This window comes from Trachypithecus francoisi, unplaced genomic scaffold (genome assembly GCF_009764315.1).
Source record: "Trachypithecus francoisi isolate TF-2019V2 unplaced genomic scaffold, Tfra_2.0 Lachesis_group6, whole genome shotgun sequence".
Classification (NCBI taxonomy): domain Eukaryota; kingdom Metazoa; phylum Chordata; class Mammalia; order Primates; family Cercopithecidae; genus Trachypithecus; species Trachypithecus francoisi.
Genome location: NW_022681471.1, coordinates 77,056,259 through 77,062,647, shown reverse-complemented (window position 1 = coordinate 77,062,647; position 6,389 = coordinate 77,056,259). Strand labels below are relative to the sequence as shown.

General features: G+C 45.0%; 1 pseudogene; it reads left to right on the top strand.

The window, feature by feature from the left end:
• The first annotated feature begins 709 nt into the window (after positions 1 to 709).
• LOC117077750 lies at positions 710 to 2,313 on the top strand (annotated as a pseudogene).
• The last annotated feature ends 4,076 nt before the right edge of the window (positions 2,314 to 6,389 follow it).

Here is a 6,389-nt window from a genome sequence, read left to right as displayed (position 1 = left end):
ACTACGCAGCCATCAAAAGGAAAAAGATAATGTCTTTTGCAGTGACATGGATGGAGTTGGAGGCCACTATCCTTGGCAAACTAATGCAAGAACAGAAAACCAAATACCATGTGTTCTCACTTATAAGTGGGAGCTGAATGATGTGAACACATGGATACATGGGGAGGAAAAACACACACTGGTTGGAAGGTGAGAAGGGTGGTAGTAGGGAGAGCATCTGGAAGAAGAGTTAAAGGATGCTGGGCTTAATACCTGGGTGATGGGATGATCTGTGCAGCAGGCTACATTGGCACATGTTTACCTATATAACAAACCTGCACATCCTGCACATCATTTTAAAGTAAATGTTGAAAATTTAAAAAGAAATAAAGTGAATGAAGAAAACAAATTAGGAAGGAAAAGAAAGGGGGGAGTCATGGGACTTGTCCCAGCCGGTTAAAAGTCTTCAGATGATTAAGAAGTAGAATAAAGAAAATGAAAATTGATGGAGTTAAAACGAAGGTCTTAATGCAACACTATCAAAGGTTGGATGGACAAAAGGGAGCCTCTTCTCATCACCCGACATTAAAAGGTCCCTGAGCAGTTTGCTGTATTTCTCCCAGTTTGGAGAAATTTTTAAAAGCTGGAAGGTGCGCAGTAGCTGTGCTTCCCGGTGCTCTTGACCTCTCCACGTTTGCAGCCTAGCCCCAGTCAGTCAGTGCTGAGGACTTCAACAGTCATGTCAAAGCCCCATAGTGAAACCAGGACTGCTTTCATTCAGACCCAGAAGCTGCATGCAGCCATGGCTGACACATTCCTGGAACACACATGCCACATGGACATTGATTGGCCACCCATAGCAGCCAGGAACACTGGCATCATCTGTATCATTGGCCCAGCTCCCTGATCGGTAGAGATGCTGAAGGAGATTATTAAGTCTGGTATGAATGTGGCTGGTCTGAACTTCTCTCATGGAACTCATGAGTATCAGTGGAGACCATCAAGAACATGTGCACAGTCACAGAAAGTTTTTCTTCTGACCCCCATCCTCTATCAGCTGGTTGCTGAGGTTCTGGACACTAAAGGACCTGAGATCCGAACTGGGCTCTTTAAGGGCAGCAGCACTCTAGAGGTGGACCTGAAGAAGGGAGCCACTCTCAAAATCATGCTGGATAATGCCTACACGGAAAAGTGTGATGAGAACATCTTGTGGCTGCACTACAAGAACATCTGCAAGGTGGTAGAACTGGGCAGCAAGATCTATGTGGATGATGGGCTTCCTTCTCTCCAGGTGAAGCAGAAAGGTGCTGACTTCCTCGTGATGGAGGTAGAAAATGGTGGCTCCTCAGGCAGCAAGAAGGGTGTGAACCTTCCTGGGACTGCTGTGGACCTGCTTGCCATGTCAGAGAAGGACATCCAGGACCTGAAGTTTGGGGTTGAGCAGGATGTCGATATGGTGTTTACCTCGTTCATCTACAAGGCATCTGATGCCCATGAAGTTAGGAAGGTCCTGGGAGAGAAGGGAAAGAACATCAAAGTAATCAGCAAAATTGAGAATCATGAGGAGGGTTGGAGGTTTGATGAAATCCTGGAGACCAGCGATGGGATCATGGTGGCTCATGATGATATAGGCATTGAGATTCCTGCAGAGAAATCTTCCTTGCTCAGAAGATAATGATTGGGTGCTGCAACCAAGCTGGGAGGCCTGTCGTCTGTGCCACTCTGATGCTGGAGAGCATAATCACGAAGCTCCACCCCACCTGGGGTGAGGGCAGTGATGTGGCCAATGCAGTCCTGGACAGAGCAGACTGCATCATGCTGTCTGGAGAAACAGTCAAAGGGGATTATCCTCTGGAGGCAGTTCGCATGCAGCACCTGATTGCCGGTGAAGCAGAGGTCGCCATCTAATACTTGCAGTTATATGAGGAGCCCCGCTTCCTGGCACCCATTACCTGTTACCCCACAGAATCCACCAACGTAGGCACAGTGGAGGCCTCCTTCGAGTGCTGCAGCGGGGCCATAATCATCCTCACAAACTCTGGCAGTTCTGCTCACTAGGTGACCAGATACCGGCCATGTACCCCTATCGTTGCTGTGACATGGAATCCCCAGACAGTTTGTCAGGCCCACCGGTCCCATAGCATCTTCCCTGTGCCGTGCAAGGACGCAGTCCAGGAGACCTGGGCTAAGAATGTGGACCACCGGGTGAACTTGGCCATGAATGCTGGCAATGCTGGAGGCTTCTTCAAGAAGGGAGATGTGGTTATTGTGCTGACCAGTTGGTACCCTGGCTCCAGCTTCAGCAACACCATGCGTGTTGTTTCCATGTTGTGATGGACCCAGAGACCCTCCTGCAGCCCCTGTCCCTCCCGGTTCCCACAACCCATCCATTAGACCAGCAACAATTTTAGAGCTCACCCTGGGCTGTAATGTGGTGGGCTGGGTCACCAGGGAAGATTAATGTCTCACTGAAACATGGCTATTTTTAGAACCTGCTCTTGAGTGGGACAACCCAGAGCCTGGCTGTCCATCATGTGGCCTTACCCAAGCAAGGGAAGAAGGAGGAATACAGGATTGGAGGCTCCTGGAGTCTATGGCAAAAAGGTGACAGCTTCCTTTCCTTTCTGTACTCTGTTCAGTTCCTTTATTAAATGGATGCACAGAGGACTCCCGACCCTGGCCCAGGGTCAGGAAACAGCTAGCAAGAGTTAGGGGCCTTAGGGCATGGGACTGTGGTTCCAGTTTAAGCAGACTCTGGCCCTGGCCCATACTTGCTTTCCCAAACTCCTGGGACTCCCCTGTTTGCACCTGTCCCCACCCTCCACTCAGCTGTCCTGCAGCAAACACTCCACCCTTCACCTTCCATTTCCCTCCACTGCTGCAGCCACATCCAGGCCCGTTGTTATACAGCCTACCTATATGTCAATAAACAGCAGCTGAAGCAGACACACACGCACAAGCTGGAAGGCAGAGATTACAATTAAAAATTGAATCTGAAATTGCTTGGTGCAAGAGTAGGGCAGATTAATCAAGGTAAAGATTGACAAAAGGGTCAGGGTCCTTTGACTCAACCCTGGCTGGGGACCTAAAGCATTTTGCACAAGAAAGGGCACAATTGCCTTGGGGTGGGGAAAAGAAGTTTCTCAGACTATAACATAAAAATGTAAGGGTTTACGGGATTATGAATGTTAGTATATTTGGACACACTTTATATGAAGTGATTGCATCTCTTTCAACTGATTGTATTATGGGAATGAACATTGTAGATTATTAGGGAATGTTTCCTCTACCTGCTACTGTAAAACAAGGCATTTAAATTTGCCCTTCAAGCAACATTATTTGGACATGCCAAATGAGAATCTGTATGATTGCCCGAGTTCACACAGTGAAGAGTAGAAGCCAAAGTGCTGGCTGGTAATGACAAATTATTTACTTATTCCACTTGAGGGGTATTTACTGCCTTGGCTAAAGCTATCCCTATGACACCTGAAATCCCCATGCTGTATCAGGTGATGTCAGATACATATTCTAATGGGGATGACAGTATCCAGAAGAGGTTTATAATAAAATGAAAATGGATTGTAGAGGATCATGCTACCTGGAGAATGCAAGGAGGAGATACTCTCAAGCAGGGATATTTTTTCTTCCACAACTTACTTGTAACTGCATGAAAAACTGCTGAATTCTACAGTACCTGACAAATAGCTCTCAACTGAGCAACCAAGAGCTACTTGGTTCACAGATGGCAATTCCAAGGTAAATGGACACCATCCTCTTTAGAAGGCTATTACTTTAGACCAAAAAAGGTAAAAACAGGCCTGCTCCACGAGCTGAATTGCATGCTGTTTTTTTTAACAGTGATGGAAAAATTAAACAATGGTACAAGCCCCTGTGTTTAATTTTTTACTAGCCCGAGGACAGTAAACAATAGCCTGGCTATATGCTCAGATAGCAGAGCAATGGGAACCTGGCCTGTTAAAAGAATGCCCATATGGAGCATGGCTCCACAGAGATTTGAGGGGTGCATTAAAGTAGAACAAGTCAATGACTATCAGAACTCTCTTCCAGGTTCAGAAAATGACTGAAATTGACAAGCAGCTATCCCCATGTGTTCCGTTGAGGTGGCCATCTGGGTCCATCAAATAAGTGGATATAGAGTTATTGTAGCAGTGCAGAGACATGCCGAATCTAGACATGTTCCTTTTGCACCCTCTCAAGCACAAAATTCCAGAAAAAAACTCTTCCATTTCTCAGCAAGAGAGACAGAGACTGCTGATTCCTGTAGGACAGATTTCTCTGGTGGGAAGGCTCTGAACATAACTGACAAGTGAGACTGATGCTTGTATCCCTGAAGGGCTGAAAGTGGGTCTTGACAAGTATAGACACTAACTCTGAAGTAAGCTCTGCTTGTCCAATGAACAATGAAAATGCTCAGAGTGCCAACCAAACAAACAAATAAAAGACATTTCGTGGATGTGGATGGCTGACCATCATTTTTTCAGACCAAATGGGCAGAGAGATATCCTCCTTAGAGTAATAGTTTGATGGAGAAGTACAACAGGCAATTGGTTTCAATCGGTTGTCTAAGACAGGGGGAGATAAAGGAATAAAGAGCTGGCTTACATGCCTTCATTAGTGTGTGCTCACACTCAACATGAATAGGAATGTAGTGCCTCTGTTAGACTTTTCTGTTTTATTTTGTTTTGTTTTGTTTCTGGTTGATGTGGGGGAAGAGATAATGGGGAAGATGCATGTATAATCATGCAGTTCTCACCAAGGGAGGAGTACACTGGTATAAAAACTATGTATTTTTTTTTCTTTCTTCCCAAATTATCTCAAAAAATGATTTTTGTGTCCTTTACCTGATGCAGTGATCTTAGGACCAGGACTTCAAGTACAAGTGCTGCAATAGCAGGGATGATTTCTAAATAGAAAACTGTAACTATGTTTTTAAACTTTATGTCAAAATTCCTAAAAACACTATGGTGGTGGGTTGTGTCTTCACCACATCTAGTAAAATTGAGGCTAGCAGTGAGTGCAGCTATGTTGCCCGTTGGTAAAAATAGCTCACTAATTCTGAGCCTTACCCTGTCTGAATGGACGTGAACTGAGGACGAGCTACTTACTAGACTTGTATTGCTACCTTTAATGTAGACAAGCACAGTGGCGATTCTAATGCCCCTTCCAAAAGTGAAAAAGTGTCAGTGTTAATGAAGAGAAGGGGAAATAGTAGCCAAGAGTAAAAAATGAATAAATGGGTTCTTCATTGAGGAAATTTAATATTACATTAACAACTCAAGAGTCTCAGAGCAAGAGATAATATTGATTGTCTCAGTGTAATTATCCCAGATGCCTGAAAGGGTGAAGTTGTATACATACCAAGGTCACTCCTGCTTTTGGAACCTGACAAGACTGAGAGGATGCCTGCATACTTGAGTGACCTCATCTTGGGAGACATTCATACATTATGATGGACTGGATTAGTTATTATGATTGATTGTGATATATCTATCGATCTATCTATATCTATATATACATATATAGATATAGATATAGATACAATGTAAAGGTTCCATGGTAAAAAAAAAACTAGGGAGTGGCCTGTGGTGTTATGGTATACATTAACTTTTGTCCATGGTTACAGACTCATAACTCCCACAGCTCTTGTTACCATCTTTTATTATAATACTGGGTTTGTTAGAACTCAGGGGCAGGGCCAGGTGCAGTGGCTCAGGCCTGTAATCCCCGCACTTTGGGAGGTCCAAAAGGGCAGATCACTTGAGGTCAGATGTTCAAGACCAGCCTGGCCAAAATAGTGAAACCCCATCTCTACTAAAAATATAAAAATTAGCCGGGCGTGGTGGCATGCACCTGTAATCCCGGGTGACTGAGGCAGAAGAATCACTTGAACCCGAGAAGCAGAGGTTGCAGTGAGCTGAGATTGCACCACTGCACTCCAGCATGAGTGACAGAGAAAGATTTCATCTCAAAAACAAAACAAAACAAATAACTCAGGGTCAGGCCTCTGACCTTCTGCCCTTCTTGCACTCTAATGTTTCTCTGCCTTTCTGAATATGAATCTTAAGACCTTTCCAGAGAGGGTCTCGCCCTATACCCTGGAGGAAAAAATCCAGATATCATGAAGCTTCCATGAAACCCCAAGGGAGCAGACAGGGTTAAGGGAGCTTCCAGATAGGTGAACACGTGGAGATCCCTGGATGGTGGTGCACCCAGGGAAGACATGGAAACTCTATGCCTCTTCCCTTATACCTCACCCTATGCATCTCTTCATCTAGTCTAGCAAGTAGTCTAGTCTAGCAGGTATGTCCTCCTTAGTTCACTCCCATTCAGACAGGGTAAGGTGCAGAATTAGTGAGCTGGTTTTAACATCAGGCAATATAGCTGCATTC